The sequence below is a fragment of the Temnothorax longispinosus genome, chromosome 9 (assembly GCF_030848805.1).
Source record: "Temnothorax longispinosus isolate EJ_2023e chromosome 9, Tlon_JGU_v1, whole genome shotgun sequence".
Classification (NCBI taxonomy): Eukaryota; Metazoa; Arthropoda; class Insecta; order Hymenoptera; family Formicidae; genus Temnothorax; species Temnothorax longispinosus.
This window is the reverse complement of record NC_092366.1, coordinates 2,699,682-2,725,370: the sequence shown is the minus strand read 5'-3', so window position 1 is coordinate 2,725,370 and position 25,689 is coordinate 2,699,682. Positions and strand designations below refer to the sequence as shown.

Sequence of the window (25,689 nt, the reverse complement as noted above, 5' to 3'; positions counted from 1 at the left end):
ACATAGATATGCGTGAAATCAAGAGGGATGTAAGGATTTTGATCTGATAATCGCATCCTCCCCTGATGCGAGTGCATGGATATACGACGAAAACATTAATGTATCGTATTAATTAGTGCCACGATACATTATTAGTAACGAATCTATTCATATTGTGCTCAATCTCATTTTTTTGAATACGCGATCTCACAATTAGAAGACGACGACGGAAATAAGTACTTCAATTCAATTAACGACAACGCAAATCACGAAGATTTCTGCGCAATGTCTTCAAACGCGATTGTAGGGAGGAATTAGAAAAGAAAATGCGTAGTTGGCGACGTATCTTATTTTCTTTGCGACAATACCAGGCACGTAGAAGCGAAGTGCTGTGTCAACTTCAGCGACAGCGTCGAAAAACAGCCGCGTCACGTAACACACTTTCCGTATACGGCGTAACATAAACAGCCGCGCTTAGAACCGGCGCGCGGCGCGGCGCGGCGACGCGTCAGGTGCGACAAGGTCCCTTAAGACCCTTGTTGCATCAATTGCGCAGGTGTACGCGGTGCCGCATCGAGATGCTAAATCGGGAACGGTGAGGTCATGGTGGTCGAGTCGGCTGAAGAGAGAGAGAGAGAAAGAAGGAGAAAGAGAGAGAGCATTACAGGCTGATTATCCGCAGGAGGTGTCGTCCGAATGTTTTTGGTATTAACGAGGGAGGCGATCTGCATAATTATGCAATGATCTGCCTGCAGCCCCGCCGCCGCTACCACTGGGGCTGAAAGTCTAAAACGAATGCGAGCAATAATCTGCATAATTGCGCAATCACCGACATAAAGTGAGATTTTAATAATCGGCGCCGGGTACGTGTCCCGCACCGCAGCCTCTCTCGCTCGCGCGATAAGATCGCGCGTGGACTCGTTAAACGACACTGTAATATCGCGTCGCACATTTTGGATTTTACGATGCTCGTCGCGTAAGACTCGCGACGATGTAAATCACTCTCCGATACGCATATACGATCGCATTAGCAGTCGTTGCGCGCGTAAAGTCCGACTTTTACCATCTAAATTTGGCGAAACATTTGCGTAAAGAATATCTCTCGGACGTCGAGTTTATTTCAAAAATTCTGTCTTTTCTTGTATCCTAAACGTAAGTGATTTACGAGAATTTCTATTCGTCGGTATGAAAAACAATAAAATAATAAAATCTATCTTAAGTAAATTTCTTTTGCAATAAAGAATTAATTCATTCTTAACATTTTTTATGTTGATTTTGATTAATATTAAAAAATAAATTTCTCCGAATTTGATATAGAAGTTAAATAAATTGTAGGTATTATATTATTAAATGCTTCTAAACCAAGCGATTTTTTTTCGCAAAGATATTGTATTAATATTTCATATGTAGCGAAAACTGATGCAAATGCGAGATGAATGACCGGCGACGTTATTCACCTCTTTTCACGTAGCTCATCAATACGCCTCCGGTTAAAGGAAGGTCGAGCGGACTGCTTATGTAATTATTAGCTTAGTTACGACAACTTGTCGTGATATTACCGCGCGTGTGGGGTCTGTTTCGATGCTGCTGGCAAACGGTGGCACAATACCAGGTCGGGTACATTACTACACGTCGATACCTCGATCGGCACGCTTTGCTCACCACTTCCTTACACGTCCACATCGTGTACACTTTCTTGCAAGGCCCGTCGACTAATCCGGACATTAACATTCAATGAACTGACTCACGCTGTGTACCAGAGCGAATCAGGAAACCGTTTTTTTCGACCAGTTATTAATACCAGAGGTACATGCATCAACATACTTTATATAATTATATAAAATCACGTTTCTCTCTCTCTTTCTCTTTCCTGATATTATAGGTTCTCTTTTGCCTGTAGCTGATTAAGGATCGAGTTCTTGATCGATCCGAGAGCTACTCTTTTTTCGACACGGAAACAGTTATTAAACCTAGTAACACAAAAATATATGTATGACTCTATCAAATTATTTCCTGCCGTTTCGCTCCCTGTCTTTTACTTTCACGATACATAGAAATATGTAATCAATAAAAACATTCGAAGCAAGCTTTTACTAGAAGTAGGAAACAATATTGCTCAGTTAAATTTTGATATTTGATCGGTGTCTTTATCATACTTTTGATTCATTAACATTTCTGTCTAACAAATTCTCTTAAAAAATATCAAATTCAATGAGTCTCAATAATTTATGCATTAGGCGACATCGAAGTACATCATTCGGCATAAAAACATCGTCGACATACAAAGTAGATACTCCCCGGATTAATTCCAGCCGACGGAAAGACCCTGTAAAATCCTTTTCTCACGGCTTATTACGGCAAATGCAGACATCCTGTTTGTCTACGCGATACAAATTAACATTCCAAGTCGAAACAGCGATGCTTAACACTGTCTGTTGCCTCAAATAGTAGTAAATGCTTTTCAGACCGTAAATAACCGGGCCCGAACTGGTTTATCCCCGCACATGAAGATGAGATATGTCGTACTTTATCGCGTCGTTGCTTGTTTAACGCGCGAGCGTGCATAACGCGAGCACATCTACGAACACGCGTAAGCGGATTGTTATTATATACATGTGTTATAATTTTAAAATCGCTCTCATAGCAGATTTAACGATAAGTCGCCTAAGTAGTCGCTTAAGACCCTAATCAAAATGCCCTCACTCCATGAGTTATGCTTAGTTGCTTCTTTCTCTCTCTTTCTCTCTCTCTCAACTTATAATTACCAGTAAGTAATAAATCCTATCTAAAAAAAGGCATGTTAAATTGATACTTGCATCTCTCGAAGTCTTCTCGAAAGTCTCGAAGTTTATTGTTGACTCTTTTCCGCGATGCTAATTGGTTCTCTCGCTGCGCTAACTTCGTGAGCGGCTGTCATGAGTGTCATGGCCTATTTTGACAGTTGTGTGTATCTGTTGTACAAAGCTAAATAGCGCGCGCGTAGCGCGCGTCTGCGATGTCTAGTAATACATAAAATAATTTGGAAATAAAATCTTATTCGAGAGAATAGCCTTAAACGTGGCTGCGCTCAAAATTTCTGAAGCTTTAAACCTGCTATTATATTATCTTTGGAATATTTGGATTTTAGAAACATTATCTTAGCTTTTTCATTTTGTTTTGACGAAGAAAAATAAATTAAGATAATCATTTATTATCTTTTATTATGTTTCATTATATAAGTTAAGATGGAAAAATGTTATTAGCCTCATAGCTATGGCTAATGTTTATCTGTGTTTATCCTGCCTAGCGAAGCCAATAGTCTCTGGTGTCATTTACATTCAAGCACGTGCCTAACTTGTCTAGGCGCGAGATTAAACTCCACTCGGCAGAGTATCTCGAGAGCCTCGTTATCCGATTCCCCATTGGCTCTCGCCAATGGGTTGGATTTGCGATCCCGCCGACGAAGATTGCCCGGATGTTTTGCATACTTCTGATTACGCGTTATCGATCCCGCTGAGCAAGATCCGAGCCTCGTCTCCTCGGGGTTACACGGCGGGTTTATTAACTCCCGTGTCAGTGTCCCGTGTCGCACTTTGTTACTTCGGCTGACAACGTAATCTCAGTACACGCCGCCCTGGTGCATGCTCGATAATCGATACGCCGATCGCTAGTGTCGTTGCCCAGAAGAAACATTGTGCGTAAAGACCTGTTTAGCATCGACATGACTTTCGACGCGATATCACAGTATCCAATTCAGCTGTTCGGCAAAATGATGGCATAAATCATTTATATTACTTTAAGAGTAAAAAGTGTATATTATATTTTTTAATGAAATAATTTATCATAGAATTATGTTGCGCCGGCTACCGGCATATACAAAGACAAGAATCTTAATTTCTATCTAAATGAAATATGAAATGTAATAAATTTAATTATAATTATAATATACTATGATATGAATTGTATAATATCAATTTTAATATATTAACGTAATATAATTATGTGTAACATGAAGTATACATATACATTATTCGTTTAATTCTTGTTACTTCTGTTAAAAAGAATCGTCAATTCATCATTTGGTTAAAATTTAACAAAATAAATTAAGTTGTAAATTATGATTTTCTGTAAGAGTTATCGTTAATATAATAATGTTTAATATTCACTAAAGTAATAAATCCATTAGAATCTATTAGAAAATAGAAAGTATGTGCTCAGCGTGCTCAGTTTCACAAATCCATTTCTTGTTGAGAAAGCTTCAATGTTAAATATGGGAAGGAAATATGTTAAAGTTACAATGGCTTACACCTGTGTGACTTATATGGAGCCATTCGTCGAAAAAATATTCTCGCATACCCATATTTTCGAATCCCATATGTCGCATCATGCACCGTGAAAGTATCGTAAAAAGTATCAGCGACGCGAGCGAGAGCTTGAATTCTATCCTTTAGCGTGGCGCCAGCCGAACGAAGGTGTACGCGGGGTCTGCAGGGGTCACGCAGGTACAAACTCCGCATCGTCATTTTGTTCCGTATATGTTAAGTGTGTTACACGTGGATTATGCCCGTGCACGTTTTAACTCGACATAATCGTATCCTTCCCCGTTGCGCGACCCACTTTACAAGGTCGTGGGATCAAGCATCAGGCAGGTGCAGACAGTACCGTTTATTGTTTTTTAGCGCGGAATCGCGCACGCCACGATATATTATTCGGCACGCTTAATGCGGTATTAAGCCGACGAACATAATCATCTTCGACGTTTACATCGCGGGCCCGCCACGAGCCGAACAGACGGCAAGGGCTCTATTAACGCGAAACCTGTTAACGTCATTATTCATAAATCTGTTCTTATACTTCATCGTACCAACGCTGAATCCAAATGCAACTTGTTTCAAGTTTCGCTTGAGAATGTAAAAATTGTTAAAAGTACGTCGTACGGAGAATATACGATGTGACAGTAACAGAATAGGGTTTTCGACCAATGTTCAATGTGGGCAAAAAATGCCTTTAAAAAAAAATGCAAAGAAATACGTTGTCACACAGGTGACACTTGTGATATATGGGTAATACTTCGAGCGCGTATGATAATTCGCGACGAGCATATACCGCTACCCACTTCAATGATCTCTGCCGGTGTTCCCACGGGGAGAACAAAGCTCTGCAGCAACAGGAGCGGACGCGCACTTGTCGACGAGTTGCGAGTTCCGAGCGTGCGAGTGCCGACGAGAACTACTCGAAGTATACAAGCACATTATTGCGCCATCGCGAAGTTCACCTTATTGGAAATACTGAACGGGAAATACTCGGGAGCCCGCGCGATTGCGAAAGGCAAACGATCGAACGTTCAGGAGATAGAGACTGTAAGCGAGAAATTCGTACACGTGTATTAAATAACTAATTTCTTCTAATCGAAAACTACTGCGGATCAAGAAAATCAACAAATCTTTTTTCAAGATCCTTAACAGTAATTATTTCGGAAATTTATATTTTTTAATTTGCAAATGAAATATGTAGATATTATAAAAATAATGTTAAACGCATTTTGCTATAAAAAAGGAAAATAGTAATTTCTAGAGAGGGTAGAAATACAAAATTTATATATCTCATTAATTATAATTAAGAAACAATATTTCCTACATACATTTTATGAAGCAAATCAAGATTATATTCTCTCTCTCTCTCTCTCTCTCTCTCTCTCTCTCTCTCTCTCTCTTTTGAAAAAAGGTCTTTTGTGTCTCTCGTTTATCAAGGTAAGCCACTATTCTAAATACATTTCGTATACTATTTACCAGATGTAAAACTGGTGTTGTCCAAACAAAGACGCTTAACAGATTCGTCTCGTCAGATTAACGATCTTGGTCAAGGAGTCGCTCACTTTCAAACCTAGCGAGAAGGAACGTGCCGATCGGCTTGAAAAACAGTTTGTTTCACTTATATTTATGCGATATATAAAATAAGTATCAAGCCGTTCGTGCTCGGTCGTTACCTCGTTTAGCCGGTTAGGAACGGTGTGGCGCCGAACGATCAACCGTTTGCTTGATGCATACGGATCGATAATCATCGAAAATTCGAGGTCGATCGGTACCCGTGCACGATTCAGGCATTCGTGGAGCGTGCTAGAAAAATCGTCCACCAGCCTTGCACGAATTCGCGTATCGTAGCACGATAGGGTACTAGAAAGGCGCCCGCTCGCGGCCCGCAACGGCCTGTTTCCGGCTTTGCAGACACGTGCATCTCGCGATTGCATCTGGCGATTGGCATTCTGGAAATTTCCGTGCCCGACGTACGGAGAGAAAAAAAGTATTGACAAGTATTCGCTGACGGCTGGAATCCGACTGTCCCGTTTGCGCGGATTTTTACGATTTGCTGCGGCCGTTAGCCACGGTTGACACATTCTTCCTCTTATCGAGAGACGCTGCATTATTTCTCTCACATCAGCAGATTATCGGGTGTGCAAGAGATACCGCGACGCGAAACGTATCATTACAACGTGTGCGGATATCTGTAATGACTCATCTTTCACTCTTGATTGAACGTCGATGAATGTTCTTCGAAAGGCAACAACGCAACGTGTTCCGCGAATGCAATTTGCAAATCACAATATTGTTACAATGTTTGCACAGTCAGTTTAATCCCTGGGTAAAAGTCCCTGGCAGATTGCAGATTACCAGCTGCAAAATGCTACCATAATTCACAATCATAAGGCGAAATCTACGCTCTGAAACCTTCGCGCGTTTTAACTTCTCATTTTCCTCAATTTGCTTTTCTCGCGAACTGGCAACGCGCGATTTTCGCGCTGCTTATTTTTTCGCGGCTCGTTGTAACCGCAAAACAGTGCCATTATGACGTCAACGTTGTACGAAATGTTACATCAAGATATTTCGCGGATATCTCGCAAGACACTTCACTGATGATTTAAAAGATAAAAAGAGAGGAAAAACGAGACAAGAAATGTAAAATCTTTCATTGAGCGATATAGAAAACCGGTCTTCTCCTCGACATTTGCATTTAAATAATAGATCAAAGAATCGGATTTAAAACCAAATAAACTTGAATAATTAAATAACGTCAATAATGATTTTTCCAATAAAGTAAACTTTACAGAAATTACAGATATTTTACAAAACTTGAAAATGTCACATATATTGTAGCTTTCCCGTTTCTCTACTTTTTTACCATAGAGATTTGATAGCGCAACATGAGATAAAAATACGCGTGGTCAATATTTTAGAGTTTCAGAATTTACGTGTCAAAAAGTTACAACTGTATAGATATGTTTATATTCCTTCAAATGATCAAGTTAATTGTGAGCAATTGAGAAAGAAGAATTAATAAAATAAAAGAAGAAGCACGGTTAATAATTGCAAGCGTGTTCTCGCGTGTACGCGAAACGTTATAATCAGCATTCCAGCAGCTCGTTGATGCAATGCTAGTATTGTGACGGCGTACACTTGCACGATAAATTACGAACACACATCATTGTATTCTCCTCGTCATCGTCGCCGTCGCCGTCGTCGTCGTCGACCTTCTGTCGTACTACGTTTCGTTCGCGAACGCGCGCGCACTTCTCTCCATTTTTGCCCTATCGATATCCTATCATTATAACTAAAAGGGAAATGGCGGTAGGTATTATTATTGAAATGTCACGCGATCATGTTATTAAGCTGTCTCGTAACACATCCATTCGCACGACAAATATCGTCACGCGAAACTCTCGCTACGCTCGTCAACGTATTACATCGAGATAATAAATTGTACGGCCGACCGCGCACAGATTTCCGGCACTTATGCTGGTTAACGTGCGTCGGACACTTGTAACGTCAATTTTCCATGTCTCTTTATGTTGCTTTATGTATACATTATGTTATCATGTTATCATCCTGAAAGAGGCGCGACGAGATTCTCGCGCGATTATCACGTATCAAGCGATCTTAGATCAGCGTTAACATAAAAAAAAATAATTCGGATATTTCTTATTAACATATCTTTTTGTAGGCATAAATTCGCCTAACTGTGATAATAATTATTTTCCGTACTACATTTTTTTTCTAATTTTTCCTCCAGTATTTCCTATAATGTTACTTTTAAAGTAACTTGTAAAAAATAATTGAGACAATAAATAACGCTAGTAAAGTTAATAATTAAATGACAAGCGTTACGTATATCTCAGATTGAACGTCCGGTATAATACGTTAATAAATCACTTCGCGACCTCGCTCCCTATAAATAATAGCATTCCACGACGTAATATTTCCTCTCGTCGGAAAAAAATGCGGTGACTCGAGATTCTAGGCGTGATCGCGGCGATTAAGCAAGGGACACCTGCCAACCCGCAAGCTGCGGTCTGCTGCAAGCTTTGCGAAATCACGGCTGTGAACTATCGGCTGTACCGCGCGCCGTGCCGAGGTTGCGTATACTGACAACCACTGATTTCATTCTGGGAGGTGTCAGGTCCGATTTACGACACGACACGAATGCCAATAGCCTGGCAGTGAGCATAACTCATTTCGCTCCGTGGCCGGTGCGCAACGCAGTTCGGTACAGCTCTCGCTCGCAACGGAGCGATTTAAAACGTCGTTTTTCTCGCCTAGAAGTGAGGGCCCCGCTCTTGTAGCTAGGCGTGGTAGATCGGACCCCGATGTAGCCCACCTTTCCAAGGCTCTCAAGGGTCCGCGCAAACTCGCATTGTTCTCCTCGTTCGCGCACCCTCGCAGACATTAACGCGGCCGGAATAATTGCGAGTCTTATATAGTTATGCCCTAAGTGTTCTCAACTATTTTTATCGTGTGACCAGCCAATTCAATGAGTTTACGGCGAAATGTCTGTCATTGTTCTCACACGGAAATGGAAATACGATTTGACAGCTGAAGACATGCTCGTCACATCGTGAGATAAACGTCACTCTGAATCGTTGAAGTGCAATGAAGAAAAATTGAATGTAAAATGTACTCGAAAAATCCAAGTATTTTTTTAATATTGTAATAGAATTGTAATTTTTCATGCAATTTTTTCATAAAAGAGAGCGATATAAAAGTGGGCTTTATAAATCATGGAAAGGACTCGTGACGACTATCCATGTTTTCTATACTTATTTACATATGTTTTTTTTTAACAGATAGTTAAATTTACATAGAATAAATTTCTTTCCTGACGTTTCCGTGTTTCCTTATTATATTATTCAAAGTAGAGATACTTGGTTTTTCTTCCGGACTTGTCGATTATTCCCAGAGAAGATAAAGAGAAGCGAGGTGTGGCAGGTTGAATGTAGCTTTTCCAGGGCAATGCCGTAACGTATACGCCGGTGCACTTGCATTGTTCTCTAACGTAAAAATGTTACGATCGGTCTATCAGCACGAAAGGGTATACGATGGAAATAATCGTAAATTCTATTAGGCAACAAATATTTATCGATATTACAATCATTTTACGCAGTGCTCTATACGCGATATCCGCTTCATACTCCGAAAGAAGAAAAAGAACAATAATATTGTAACAGCTGTGAAGAGCCGTTACTATTGAAGAGCCGTTAGTACAACGAGAAATACTTAATCTTTTGCAAATTTTTATATTAAAAATAAAATTTAATTTAGAGAAATATAATGCAGATTAATATATAGAAATAAAATTACTCTTTATCAGGCTTTGATAAAAAAATAGTTGCGTTTTTATAATAATAAATATGTTTTAGATAAAAAATAATCAATGTTACTTCTTTATTAATCCAAATTATAATAAACTGTTTTAGATATCCATAAGGTAAAATCTTTTTTTAATTTGTTATATAAATAATAAAACAAAAATTTAAAATATCTTTATAATTCTCTCAAAAATTAGCATTTTAGGTATTTATGATATAAAAATTAAATAAATACAAAATAGATATGTAAAAGTGATATTGTAGCATCTCAAAAATATCTGAAATTATAATAAGAAATACTAGAAAGTAAAAAAGTTAAACATCTAATTCCATTGAATAGATTAGTATTCTTTTTTTTTGGTCGCATCGTTCTGGCTATGTTCACGAATCGTAAAACTGCGTTACGCAAACTGAAAGCATTGTTTTTCCCATCCAGAACGCTTATTATATATTGAGGCGTGGTAGATCGAATCGATACCGGGCGACCGACAGGTACCTTAACGAAGATATAGTCCAGATAATCCTAACGATAAATCGACAAGCCATAAGTTACGCCACCACGTTCCGGCACCAACGATTATTTCGTTATCGCTGAAAACGCGTGCACACAATTCCCTTCTCACGCGCTCCAGCGACGAAGACAAGAGGGGAAAAAAGCACAGTGGGTGGGAAAAATGGAAAACAATCCGTCTTCCATCTTTCATCGAGATAGAGCCGGCTCCCGGATCGCGGATCCGCTACGGATTTAAAAAGCGATCTTTCTCGCGGTCGGGTTTATGTTCAGGCGTGGTAGATCACGCTGATGTAACAATTCGCTTTTATGTGGCTGGCAAATCCGCCGAGGTTCGCATTATGCTCTAAGTCACACGTATGTAATATGAATTTTGGAGCGCGCTCCATGAGAAGGAAGAGAAAATATTGTTTTTACGTTTATTACGTATCATAAAGAATACATGTTAAAAATAGATGTTGGTATAAGTAATTAAATAATAAGGTTGTATATATTGGTCACTAAAGAACTACTGTTTAAAAATTATTTGTGTCAGACGAAAAATTATTTAGACATTAATCGCAACTTACGAGCGAAAAATCTGTTTTGTTCTGGAAAACATGGAAAATATAGAAAATATGTTACCGCTATTAATAAATCAAACTTTCTCATTTCAAGATCAATCCAATGGGAATGCGATAATTCTCCCTAATACTTATTCAAGTGTATACGTGATAGAAGGCTCGTGTAAATACACGATGGATTTGCGGTGTCGGAATATGTCAGAATGTGTCACGTTGCCGTTGCATAAATCTGAACGGTCTCTGATCGGCGATACAGCAGCGCGTTGCTAGATAAATACCGGAGATATCCATTACTACGAAGAGAGAGAGAGAGAGAGGGAGAGAGAGAGAAATTCCAACAGTATTTGAGAGGATATCCATGCGCGCGGGATTGCGCCGCAAAGAAAGTGCCCGATGTGAGAGATAAAGCCGAGATGTTTCGAAACAACATCGAAAAACGATAAAGTTCTCTACCGACGCAACTATTCACTGGTATTTGTTGGAGCACAGTTGCTACCGTAGGTCAAAATGAGGAAAGAATCTGACGTGATTCAGCACTCCCGCCGACACACAAATTGTTCCACGAAGAATACGAATCATTCGCGCTGAAGTAGGAACAGACGAATACGGTCAGACAAATCGTTCGCGGCCAAGGAATAGATTAACGTAGATGAATCATTTGCACTCAGATGGGTACAAATGAATATGGTCAGTCATTCGAAATCAAGAAGAGACGGGCAAACCATGACCAATCATGCATCGGGCTTTCTCGTATAAAAAATTCAATTATGTATAATTAAAAGATTTTTTCGCTTTCTTGATTATTACGTGACATTGAATATTTATTATTATTTCAGTGATGTATAGAAATATGTATATAAAAAAAATATGTTTAGCATTAATTTCTAAATACCTTATATAAATATGTCATAATAATAAAAATAAAGAAATGTATGTAGTAAAAAGAATATATTAACATAATAATTTAATGGAAATAACGTATTCCTTCAAAATAAATTAAAAAATTTCGTTCTTAAAATATTAGAATTGTTCTTTCTTTTTCAGAACAATGTCATTCAATACTAATAAGTGTGCAATATTTCTTCTGAAGACTAAAAATGAGTCGGTGTATTTCTAGACGTGAATGAAATTTCATGGTCTATTAAGGCTACTCTTTTGCGGTACTCTTTCACACGGCGTTAACATGCGAATTAGACGCGGCTAACATATAATCAGTCAAAAGCACTTGCGCGCAATATATTCGAGAACGGTTCCGCGCTAGCGAATTGACTGATAGACTGGGCCAAGTTACAGACGGCAAAAAAAATGAAAGAGAAAATGAGAAATACGAAGAAGAGACAAGACAAAAAGGAACAAGAATGACAAAGCAAGGTCAAGCCGCATTCATACGCGTGAATTTCAAAGCTAAGATCGATTTCACACGAAATCAATTTCACAACTGGATTAAACTTTAAATAACGCACAAATAGAGAAAAGCTTCTTTTAACATAGTTTAACATTAAATTTATAAATTATAAATTATACGCATTAATAAATCGATCTAGAGAAAATAGAAACACGGAGAAAAGATAAATCACATTCTTGAGAGAGATTTATTCATCAGAAATGTTATTGCTAATTAATAATGATTTAGAAATATCAATCATCAATATAGAAATTTTAAGGTTTTACTGTTCAAATCTTTTAGAAACTAGAAAACTACGAGCGTGAAATTATCAAAGCTAACATACATTCATACAAGTGTGATATAATTATCACTCACCAACGATGTCCGTGTGCAACCCGCCTCAAACGCAATTATTTTCCATTGACCATCATCCAAATACCGGATCTTGCAGCAGCCCGACATATTTTAATTGGATATAACTGTAATTAGATAATGACGAGGAGTTAATAATTTCCCAGAAAAAAAGAAAAGGGAAAAAAAGGTCAACTTTCTCTTTCGACAGAGAGAAGCAACGATAACTATGCTAAAATCAGTAGAGATTAATTCCTGATTTCTGCAGTAAATAAAAAAAGTAATAATATATAATAAACAATTTCAATTTTTTGACTCATATATATATATATATCTTGGTTTTAAAGAAACCGTATATAAAGCGAAAAATGGTTCACATATTATCATAATTACAGGAATCGAATTTACACTCAAAACAGCTCGTCATTCTCTCTCAACGCATGCCAATACATCAATGACAATCGTCTGACCGACATAATGCACATAAATGCGCGCTCTCGCGAGTGTGTACATTTCTTCAGCGAGGCAAACGGCGGAAACACGTGAAGGATGCGGAGGGAACTGGAAAAACGTCAAACGAGGGGAAAAAGATGAGGCAACAAATGAATGTGAACGAATGGAACGTAAAAGAGGTAGAGAGAGAGACAGAGAGAAATGGCGTGGTCACGCAAACGAAGGAGAATTGCCCGGATAATACGTACGTGCGAGTACTACTCGCGAAGCATCGCGAGACGGGGAGAGGGAGGCTCTCTCACTCGGCTAGCTCTCACTTTCACGGAGTCGCCGTGACCGAGATAAAGATGGTAGCGGGCGCGTTGCTACCACCATACGGTGGACTGACCGCTAACGTCTCTGCACCATATATGGCTGCCGTGTGTGCACCACGAGAGCGTACACGCACGTACATATGTACCGTACCGTATATAAAACGTGCACGTTACGTGCATGCACGTGCACCGCGCGGCACAGGCACAGGTAGCCGTCCGGCATGTCGACAGATCCGAAAGGATCGATAGATCAGTCCTTTAATTACGACCTGTACGCACAACCGCGGCCTCGGCTGTGCGCGCCAACGATTGGATCGCCGCGCCGTGTGTGCCCTACTGGTACACATGACGCGTCACGGTGTGCGCCGACTGGATGTTAATCAAGGTGTAACCTCGTATTTGGTGATGCTGATCGCATCAGTCGTTCGGCTTGAAAGCTCGGCATACGTATATGTGATGTCAGCGACAAAAAACTTTCTTCTCCAAAACTCGAATTTATATTATAACTTTCTGATTCAATTGTACATTTGGTATATTTGTATTATTTGTTAATCCTATTTTATTTACTCATTAACAATGAATTAATTAATTAATAATTATAATTTTATATTAATCGTAATTCGATGGAAAATACAATAAAAGATAATTTACATAAAGAAATATTGTTAATAGCATGAAGACAAAAAGAATTACTAAAATAATCTTTATAGCATTAGGTACTTATTCTTGATACAATTACTGTTGAATTGATTTTTAACGCAGGCGACTAGTTTATAGCGCGAGGTAATATCATCACGCAAGGCAATTTTAGACTAGAGAGTAATCTTTCATTAGCACTTCCTAAATTGTTATTTTGATGGAACAGTAGGTTGATTAAAATGCGCATTCGTTAGCGACTGCTAATTTAATGATGATAAAAATAAACGTTCCAGTCTTCGATTATACATGCTGTGTTGTAAACGCACCAAACACAGTATACCATAAAAGACGCACAAATCAGATGCAATAGAATATTGCCACTGGTTATCTCTCTCTCTCTCTGAACCGAAAAATAGGGAGCTCATCTTTCCCGATTTATTATCTCGCACCGGGCGGTGCTAAATAAGAGAAAGAGAAGCTGCAAAGAATGGCAAATAAGAGACACGGAGCAACGATACACCGTTCGACACGATTAATCCGCGGATTTACGCGGGCTTTATCGGTGTATACATTGGAATCTCAGAATGCAGAAGGTGGTCAATGCGGCCGAGCAGGAAGGTAGTCACGATGCAGGGGCGAGCATTATTTCAGAAGGGAAATCTGACTCCTACAGTGCGCAATAAAAGATGCTGAATTTCATAATATCTCATCGAGAGAGGCGGCGGCGGCGCCGACGGTGAGCCGAGAAGAAGGCCCTACGTTTCTCGCACAAAGAAACTAGCACGCGAGAGAGATGACCTGTTTCTCTCTTTCTCTCCCCTTAATTTCTTTTTTTTTTTCATTTTATACATGCACATTCTAAGGCTATATATATGTCTGTTTATACACAAGATTCTGTTTGTACATCGCGAATGATCGCGACCGTATAGAAATCGAAAGTGGATTCTTAAGATTTGCCATAAGTGGCACCGATCGCTCGCGAGGACCTGTCCGTACCCTATATGGATTCGTCGCAGATCCACCGATCTATCCTTCGATCTATTCTCGATTATGACTCACATACCCGGCGCCACTTTTCTCGCGGTTCTCACAAATCTGCTGAAAGAAGATTCTACCGATGTTTCCTTATAAAATTTTTTTTAATTTTATTTATATCATATACATATTATTTGGTTTGCATATATATGTTTTTTCGAGATTTCTAAATGTTTTTATTTTTTGTAAATTTATATTCTCTAAAGAAATAAAAATATGACATTTAAGAAAATGTAAACTTTGAAAAATATAAAATTTTAAGGATATAAATAGCACTGCTTAAAAACCGTATTAAAATACGATCTTTCAGCGACGAAAAATTTACATGTCTAAACCGGTTCATTTGTCACAGATTTTGCATAGTCCGACCAAGAACAAGTGAGTGAATATATTTCTTTAGTATCTTTTTAGTCCTCATTCGTTTCGTCCTCGTGTTTTGTCCTTTTGATTTAACAAGCATTTCCGTTTTAACGCGCGAGTAAAAGACGAAACATTCAAGGCAAAACGGGCATCTGTCGCAATTAATTCGCGATGTCAATTCGCAACTTTGTTATACGTGTTTTTCTATAGTTTTCGAGTCCCCATATCCTTAAGTATGGTTATATAATATGTCAAACAATAGAATTCTGTAATTTGGTATTTATTCTTTCAAAAATATCGGAGAAGTTGATAGATTGTTTAATTATAGATAATAAAAAATTTAATAATTTGACAAACATTGTATGATATAACATATATGGGGCATTCCATGCCAAATCGACCAGAGTTTGACCCTCGACCTCTCGGATTTGGTCGGCGATTTCTTTATGTTATTGTTCCACCTCTAAGATGCACTCTGGATTTTTTTAGAATTTTTTTTAAACAATTGATTTAGTTATAATGTTTTAAACCGACATATCGGTGGTCACAATTTAAAAATCTGAAAAAATTCTCAAAAATCCTGTGTCAGATATCAAAATTGTTAAGCCCTAGGCCCAAAGTGGGCCGGGCGTTGGCTTCTAATTTTTTCGAGCTTTTTGCGAGTTTCTTTCGAAAAAAATATTGAAAAAAATTAGAAGCAGACGTCAGTCCACTGTAGGCTGTTGCTTAAACATTTTTTATATACAACACAAGATTTTTGAGAATTTTTTCAAATTTTTTTAAAGCGATTTTCCAAAATAAAAAAAATCGCGTCGGAAAAATCTGAAAAAATTCTTAATTACTGAAAAAAATATTGAAAATGATCTAATTACATTCAGATGGATAATCGTATATGCGTAATCGAAATTAGATTAATCAAGTAATCCCTAAACGAAAGATGTAACGATAATTCTCGCAGACATCAGGAATTCGTAGTTATAAGTCGTGAGTCGTTATGCCAACTCGGCTGCGCGAGCGTTGTCAACGAGAAAATGCGAGACTTACGAGTCGCGTGGGGACCCCGTTCCGGCGTTAAGCTACTTAATGCTGGATTACCTGCTGCCACTTGAATAGCTCGCGCCTGCATGTGACACAGAATTAGCAGACTGCAACAGCTTATTCCGCTGCTTGCTCTCGATCATGTCTTCGAGAAACGCGTTTCTATCAGCAAAAAGTTTAAATACCAAAAAATACAGGTCTGAGGCCTGCATTTTTACAAAAAGATTAATTCGTTTATAAGATGTTTAAAAAAATATTTAGACATATAATTAAATATATGATTAAAAATATTTAATTAAATATGTATATAAGCGTGTGAATTTTATCGAATTGTATTATAATAATTTCTACAAAAGTGTAAAACCGAAAAAAGATATAACATATTAAAACATAAAAATTTTCTAAATTTGTTAATTATTAATATTAAATATTAATAATAAATTATATCGATTGTTTTACTCTTTTTAGGTGTCGGTATTCTTACTAAACACAAAAAGCATCGAACACAGTATATCGTTCCGGTTTCTTTTTACGATTGTCTGATTATCGTACATCACTCTGATAGCCTTCCGACAGCCAGAGGATATTTGCATCAGTTGCGGCGTAGCCGATCCCTCCTCCTACACAGAGAAACTTCACATTTAACCGAAAGGAATTCAGGACAATGACTACTATGAAGTCTTATCGTTACGGCCTAGTGTTTCCAGTCTCGTTTGAGCTATACCATGAATATTATTATGCCAATCGCATAAATTACGATATCTACGGCGCGGTAGACGTTTTACCGAATGCTCCGATTTCGGGAAAGTGAAATTGCCGAGAGAAATATTTGCACTTGCTCGGCGTGTCGGATAACGAGTCAGTATATTACGCAATAAATGTCGTGCACGGTTTTCGTGAACGGCCGGAGTCGAGAGAAACGCGTGGAGAATATACTTAATGATAATTTTACGAGAACGGTTCTACCGTGTTTATAAAGGTATAATATCAATGGTATCATACACCGTGAACTTTTAATACGATTGCACGATATGAATTTGCTAAGAAAATTCTTAAACGGCCTCTCTATATAATTTCGCTAATCGCGTAAGCTACTTAGTGACGTATTAAATGTTGGCAATAATTGAGCAACAGGTTGCGGGGTTGTTAGCGTTTGCCTTTTACTTCTTTTATGTCCACCTTCTCTCCTCATTATGTACGATCTTGTTCCACCTACACGAACGTCGCAATATTTTCGTAACCAGCCGCAAGACGCGCCGGTCCGCGTCCCGCGTAGAAGAAGATTATTCGCGCCGAACGAATTTCGAAATGCGCTTATCTGTAGATATCTTTTGTCGCTCGCCGAGAGAGTTTACTGCCCCGCCGCGGCCGCGGCCGTGTCGTCGTCGTGGACCGGCGACTGCTCTCGAATGCAGTTCTGGGCTCGGCACGGCGCGGCTCGGCTTACCGTTCACACGCTGCAAATTCACGAGAAACAAAACGGAACCGTACTTTCAATATCGCCTTCACCTGCGGAACGGCAGCGCGGAACCCGGCACGCCGCGCCTCGCCGCGCCTCGCCGCGCCGTTCGCCAGCACACACGTGTGCGCCGCGTTCCGCGCGCGTGGTAACACACATGCACCTGCCCGCGCGTAAACACACGTCGGCTGGTGCCGCTATCACGTGCGTCGCACTCTCGGTATCGAGCGCCGATGCACGCGGGACACGTGTGGTAGCGAGGTGCGCACAGCACACGTCGAAACCGTTTAGTCACGCGTTGGTGTTTCACGCTAATGCCTATGCACCTAGGTCCACGGATCTGTTGTGCATACACGCCGCCGATCGACGTACGACCACGTCCGCGTTGCTGCAGCGCACGTTCGCACCATGCAATACCTTTCGCTCCGAAAAAATTACGATGAATAACTCGAATTTGAATTAAAAGCTGATCTCTGCGCAAAAATGCCTTTCTTTGCGATCGGAATTTACTGAAATAAGTCAAACGGAAAAAGATACAGAAAATTTTTAATTAAAAAATTCGCGAAAAAAATTGTTTCACCCAGAGCATTATACTTTGTACGCATAGTATATTGCAAGAATTTCATATACTATCATTATTTCAATATTTCAATATTTTCCTTAAGGGCTCTATTTTGATTATTACACATTATGTTATGAGTTCATGTGTATACCTATCATTATTACTGTATACACATTATTATTATTATTGTTATTATTATATACACATTACACACAAATGGAACTTTAATGTATACGCCGGTTGCTCAACGATGCACCGACAAACACACAACCGCAAACTTAAACCGCCGACATTCACCGCGTACTTATAAACAGGTATGCGTTCTCGCATAGCCGCTATGATTCTTCGCGAAGAAAACTATTTAGTATCGGCGCACCACAATATCCTCCATTAAACCACCGTAACTTCCTATTACGTATCTCTTAATTTCTCCGAACGCGAAATAGCAAGTTTACAAATACGTATAATTATCCCCACAATATAATTTAAATTAATAAATTTAAATTACACGAAGATTTTTTTAATAGTTTGTGAATTTAAATAATTGTTACGTAATACACGTAATAATTCCTATTAATTTTGAAGTGTTCCAGTTTTCTTTTAAGCATGTTTTTCTTTTCTTATCTCTTTGCTAAAGAAAAGAACTTTAAACCTGTACCGGTAGCCACGCCTCTGCCCGCAGTGTAATATCGACGATATATTCGATGCTACAATATATATATATATATATGTACGCAAAACGCACGCACACCCTTATACATACACCGACGAGAGCAGCCGTGTGGTGTACACGACTGCGTCACGGTGAAAACGAAACCGATATCTCTGCGGGATCTGCGCCGGCCGAGGTCGGAGGTCACCTACGCGGGGAATTGCTTTATTTAATAAGCCGCGGTGGAAGGACGTTAATAAAGCGGCCGGAGATAAATAATGTGGAAAGCCGAGTCCGTTCACGTGTCGCGTCTCCACCTCTTCCCTCGCCACATGAAGAATCCCACCACGGTCCCGTCCCGATGTGCCTCAGTTAAGCAATTCATTGGCAACGAAACATAGGAGAGAGAAGAAGAGAGAGAGGGGGGGAGAGAGAGCATTGAAGAAAAGTGTCGATATTTTATTCATTGCTCAGTACCGTCATGCGAGTATCAACCTGCCCGAGGCTTCGCACTACTCTTACTTAAATCCTTTTTGTAGCCACATTAACGCTGAAGGAGAGTTTCATGAACCTCATAAATACAGATTGCAAAACAGACGGTGTTTACGAGGAAGACTTTATGTTTCCACTTGACTGCGGGATACTCGCAAATGAAAAGATTATGTGATTTATGAAACTATAGTAATTATAATACTAGTACGTATAATAACTAGTACGTGTCTTTCGCAAAGTTAATTTAAGCAACACTGTAAGTCTATTATTACATTGTCTCTATACCGTATACATACATGAAATTCTACGTGTAAAATGCGCCATGAAAGGTTACCGCGCTTAACGCATTGCTTAAGAACGTTTTAATCGGAGAAACCGAAACGATCTATCACTTTTTCCATGCCTCCGGAATATCTCAAATGGCCTGTGAACGCGAGAATGGGAAAATGTTAGATAATCATTAACCCAGTGAACTTGACTGAGCGCTTCGCCGCTCTGCGCGAACAGCACGCAGAAGTACGATGCAATAATCTTACGAAAGAAAAAAAAGAGCCTGGGAGTCATCGCCAGTCGACGAGAAATTCATTACTAAAACGTCACGTTATATCTAGATATTTATCTATGAGATTATTACCAGTTATTAAAACATTAGTTTTAGCATTTAATATTAAAGCTACATATTGCTATTTGCATTAGGTATATTTATTTCTTATACGCACCTATATTTTATTTTTAAGCAATATATTAATTGCTCTGCTGTTCACATAAGGGAAAACGCAGATTGGAATGACCTAATATCTTTCATTTTCCGCTCTTCGTTTTATATGTGAGAGAACGCCTTTGCCTTCGACGGCACGGCATACGAGCCGAAGGAACGACCTACCACGACCTCGCCCAACTCTCAATATCGCGTCTCGCCGCGCTCAGAACTCGTCTTAGGTCCACACCCACGTGATGTGTACACTGCAAGGTTGCCTCCGCCGGAATGAAAAGAACGCGAATCCTTCGGCTATAAATTCAGCGCGACGCGGCGCAGAATTTCGTTATCGTAAAGTTACTTGTATCATGTACCCGCGCTGACGATTTATGCGGCGAACGTAATTGTTTACGCGCTTATGCACACGCGGTTTTGCATTGCAAACGCGGACACGGTCGCGGCGCGATGTATGGCGGTCTACCATCGTCAATTTATTAATTGAAGCCACACGGTTTCCGGAACTCATGGTCGAGCGGCTATCGCTGAATCCATAATTATAATGAAATTTATATCTTATCCGTTTAGTAACGGCGGATAGCAAATGGAATTGTAGAGGATAAATCAAACGACAAATTGCAAATTTCAACTTAAATATGACATTTCTGAGGAAAGAAAAAGGGGAGAGCGAAATGTTATAGCGAAAACTTTAAAGTTACTATATAAATAGAGACGCTGACAAGTGAAATTTTTACGTAAAATGCACTTTACATTCGCTAATTTAATTGATTGCTGTTGCAATTTTAAGAATAACACGTTAATAACGGCACAGTCTGATTCGGCGAGCAATCAAATACTTTCTTCCAATTAACGAAGCCACCATATCTTGCACGCTTGAGGGCGAATGCGGCACGACGCTTTCCATTATTGTCCTATGCGAATCGTATTCGGGGAGGGATAATAACCGGTGGCCATTGTCCGTTCGCCTTATATATCAACTCGGATACATCTGCGGCGCGATAACGCGACTCTCTGTGTGCACGCAAGAAAGTGATTACGACAAATTGCCGGTCAGCGAAATCACTTTGTGGCTCAGAAAATTTCGCCAAGAAGAGGCAAGAAGCGTGTGAGCACATATCGGCAAGCCCCTAAATGAATTAGAAACGCGTTGTTGTGCGCGGAAAGGTCAGAGAATGATGGATCTCACCGCGGTTATGAGAAAGATGAGAAAGATTGCATTTTCGATGCAATATATGTTACATGTAGAGATTACTCCACTTATGAAAATATGGATTAAAATCTAGAGATATACAGTAATAAATATAAATTTAATTAAAGATAATTTTATTTTATTTTAATATATTAATGTTTGATTTTTTATTATTAGCTGGAAATAGAAGAAAGAATATAAATATGAGAAAGTATGAAATCTGTAAGACGCGTACGAAACAAATAATTAGTAAAATGGAACAGTTACTTAACCACATTAGCATCGATTGCAACCAATTCTAAGTAATTTAGCTATTTCGGTTCTCTGAGTCATATTCAACAGACTGAAATGGCTAGGTTTTACTTTATCGAGAAATTAATCACTGACGAATGTATTTGGCTGCGCATAGTTTTCATTCACGATCGTATATTCTTCGTCATTTCGTCACGCAAACTATGGCGGTAAGACAGCGCGAATAATGGTATAATTAAATGCCGCAGAACCGCGACCGCTTTGCAAAACCGCAACCGATTGATTTACAGTAGTCTATGGACAGTCCACGAGCTATAAAATCTCAAGAATTTATTCCAATCATGTATAGTGCGCAATTACCGCCGCTTTCATTTATCCGCGGACTTCTTGACTAAAAAAAAAAAAGATCTAATATCGTTTTTTTTCCACCAAAAATAAGTGTTAGTGGTACATAATTTTTAAGTTGTAAACAATAAAAAATAAAAGAGTTATGATAAATTTGCAGAGGCGTGAAGAAAGGATATTAACGAAGAAAGATCTATATTTTTTAACTTTTATTATATTTAACAAAATTTCACAGTTGCTTAGAGTTTAGTTTTGGAAAATAAAATGCCGTCGAAAAAAAATTGAAGCCTAATTATTCTTGAGTAACATTAATTATAATTAGCCAGAGAACCCGTAGATGAAAAGTGCAGTTGACGACAGTTCTAGGACACTGCGGTGTACGCGTCGCACACTCGTAATTAACCGTTGACATTTACTCCACTTCGCGGCGCTCTCCTTTTTCACGGCGCGAGTCCTTCGACTCGCCGTCTTTTCCTTTTTCTTTTTCTTTTTTTTACCTTTTTTTCTTCCTGCCATTTCTTTCCCTCCGTCGCGGAAAGGAAAGGGAAGGCCGTGCGAGAAGGCAAGTGCGACCGGCGTGTATACACGTGTGCACATACGTATCTACGCATAGACACGTACGTCGGAGAGAAACGAGTTCGTGTGTCTCGGGACGCGAATTACCTGTTTTACGTGCCGACTGGAACTCCTTGAGAAGTTCGCTCGAGTTTTCGCGTAACGCCAGCCAGCGCGCGAGTTTGAACGTCAGCGGTGCCGAACGGGACCGGTTTATTAAAAGAAACGTCTGAATTTTTCACCAATTGTTTCCACGTAGTTGCAGATAATTGAGGAGATAATTTCATTTTCTTTCGCGATCCATTTTGAGGTCCGCATTAATGCTAATCGTGAACTATAAATTATTGAAGCAATCTTTTATTGATAATTATAAGGAATCAAGAGTGATTAAAAAATGAGTTCAGTTAATTATTGATAATTTAGTTTAATAACTAAGCTGAATATTTCTCTGCTTCTTGTTTACGCATGCACGCTTCCAGATCGAAAAACCGCTCTCTCGCGCGAGTTTTCACGCGTTCCTGACGCGATGGCTTATGAAAGAGATGGGGTTTGTAACGAGCACGCGAGTAGTTGTAACATCGTTCCGTGGAAGACTCGGTCGGAAGACCCTGATACCGGGCGTGGTAACCGCGGCCGATAAGAAACGATAACTCGTACGCCAATGACAGTGAGCTACGGCTACACCGTGCTCGATGTAGTAACTCATCTAGAGATGGCACGAGACGTTGCGCGATTAATTGCCACGATTAACAGTAATTAATAGAGTTGCTCCGGTAAGCGTGAGCAAGTGCCGTTCCCGTCGAACGTGCGATTTCTTTGCGCGAGCATAGGTATGCACCTTGCGTGCAACATGTTCGCATACACGCGATCGAGAATGTTTCAGAATATCGATCGACTTTTCATCTAATCGTTAAAGGTATGTAAGTATTATTGCGCAATTCTTTCGTTTAATTGATTAATGTATAAAGATATCTTATCCTTCTACATAGTTGATCATAAAAGTGTCGACATTTTATTTAATAAATAATGTAAAAATTTCAATGATTTTGTTTAGGTGTTAGTTGACTGTAAAGATATCGAAATCCAACGATATACATACGATCACGTCTAATGATCTAAATAATACAAAACTATTGAACATCTACTATTAATACTTTTAAATGTTTTTATAGTAGTATTGATATCTGATATCTTTAAAAGTGTCATCTCAGTAACAGAGCTAGATAATACATCGCTCTAAAAATTAACTGCGTTTAGGGAAATAAATGGAGAAAAACTTGCTTTATATGAAACAGTTTTCACATCTCTGTCAACTTAATCGAGAAGCTAAACTGAATATTAATAATCTTATTTTAAGCACGAAGAAAAGAGAATTAATGAGATCGAGCAACGAGATCATCTTACAGAATTCACTTAACAAATTTGAAAGCGACTAACAGGAAATGGTCAACGCGTATTTCCCATACTTAGTGTCCACGTCCTTTCTTGCACTCCCTTAGAATTGGCGTTCACTGGATTCGCGTGGTAATTCACGCGGCGCACGGGGTGCCACAAAGGTCAACGGCGATATAAATAACCGACGATCATTATACTCTCGAGAGGTCCCCCGTGCACGCGCGCGTGCGTGTGTGTTCCCCATTCGCGCGCGCCACGGTGTCCTCGCTGTTGGCGCATGTATAATTTCTCATTATGCAAATCCACGGTGGACTGTCCACGTGCGTGGTTACCGGCGCGGCACTCCGACGACGAACATTACGAGATCATGCGTGTCGGCACTTCCGCGCTTTGAGCGCGGCACCCGTGCGCCGTTTCTGCCGTTTTACAAAAGGTCCTCGCTCTGCCGCCACCGGTATTCCGCGCGCAGAATTAATGGGCCACGATTTAATAAGCGATTCCTCGTGTGTCGTCGGTCTTAAGCGTCTCCTCGGGACATGACAATTAGCACGAGATATAATTACGGATAATGAGATCGGCCGCGGAAAAAACACTTGTGCGGTAAAACCGGGTTCATATATCAGGCATCTCTTCTTTCAGATTAACTGAAATGGCGATTTTGAATTATCATATTATGCTGCATTAAATGTAAAATGGATGTGACGACAAAAGGAAACAATTCGGTGGATATCTAATATAAGTTCATATATGAGAAAATTAATGAACGTCAATTTCCATCGTCCAACGTCAATAGCAACATTGTACTTGATTTTTAATTAATTTTCAAGCGATGCGACTGAGATAAACGTTATCGGTATGTCGAAAATAATTATCGCGGTGTATAATTATAGTTCGTGCTATATAATTATAGCGTATTATATAATTACGGCCAGCTATTAGCCATTAATTATTATTAGTTCGTCATTTGATAAGCCGCGATATATCGTGCCTTTTTGCGATCATGTTCGTAATATGCAAGATATACGACATTATCGATATATCTATCTGGTCGTATAAGTGTCAGTAGAAATCCGAGAAAGTAGTCGGACACCTAACATACAACGTTATTTTTTTGCGATATGCATCGGTCGTTAGGTGAAGGTGTTTCCGCACTCTCAATGCGGAGATTGGATTATAAAATGTGCAACCTAATCTGGAAAAGTATGCGTAAACCACAGAGACCACATAGCGATTTAAGAAAAAAATAACATGGTTAGATTTACGAAACAAAATTAAAATAATTTTAATACAATTTGATTTTAATTCAATTAGTAAAATTGATATAAATTTATAGAATGAATAAAATTTGATATAAATTAACTGAACACATTTTTAATTTAATATGCGCATCTTATCTTATTTTTGTGTTTTATTTCAGTTTATTTTTATCTTACGTATTTAACGTGATTTAATCTCTTACGCATTAGCATACATGTTAGCTATAGCATAAAATGTCAAAATATGATCAATTTGTCATTCTTTTTTTCTATTAGATCAATAAAAATGTACTTTTTAATCGAATTTTTATTTCGAGTACAATATTCCGAACATAAAGTATCATTATGGAGATAAAACGTTAAGTCTATATGACTTCTATATAGCTATAAATTAATAGCCACATATATGTCCTTGCGGTTTTCAAAGTAGTAATTTAGCGTATTTACGATCAACCTGACGCCGCATTCATTAACAGATGTAAAATTGCCTGAGTTAGCCATAATATCTACTTTTATTCCAGCGGAGAAGGAATTCCTGAATTTCGTGACTAATATTATTCTTCTTTTTTGT

At 39.0% G+C, this 25,689-nt stretch overlaps 1 protein-coding gene and 1 long non-coding RNA gene across 3 annotated transcripts in view; one reads left to right on the top strand and one right to left on the bottom strand.

The window, feature by feature from the left end:
* Blo (bloated) overlaps window positions 1-25,689 on the top strand; it is a 110,339-nt gene that overhangs the window by 33,577 nt on the left and 51,073 nt on the right. The window lies entirely within an intron of this gene.
* LOC139819447 (uncharacterized) overlaps window positions 1-25,689 on the bottom strand; it is a 164,537-nt gene that overhangs the window by 134,419 nt on the left and 4,429 nt on the right. The window contains exon 2 of the long non-coding RNA XR_011733733.1: window positions 12,432-12,535. This is a non-coding gene — a long non-coding RNA (uncharacterized lncRNA). The remainder of the gene's footprint in view (window positions 1-12,431; window positions 12,536-25,689) is intronic.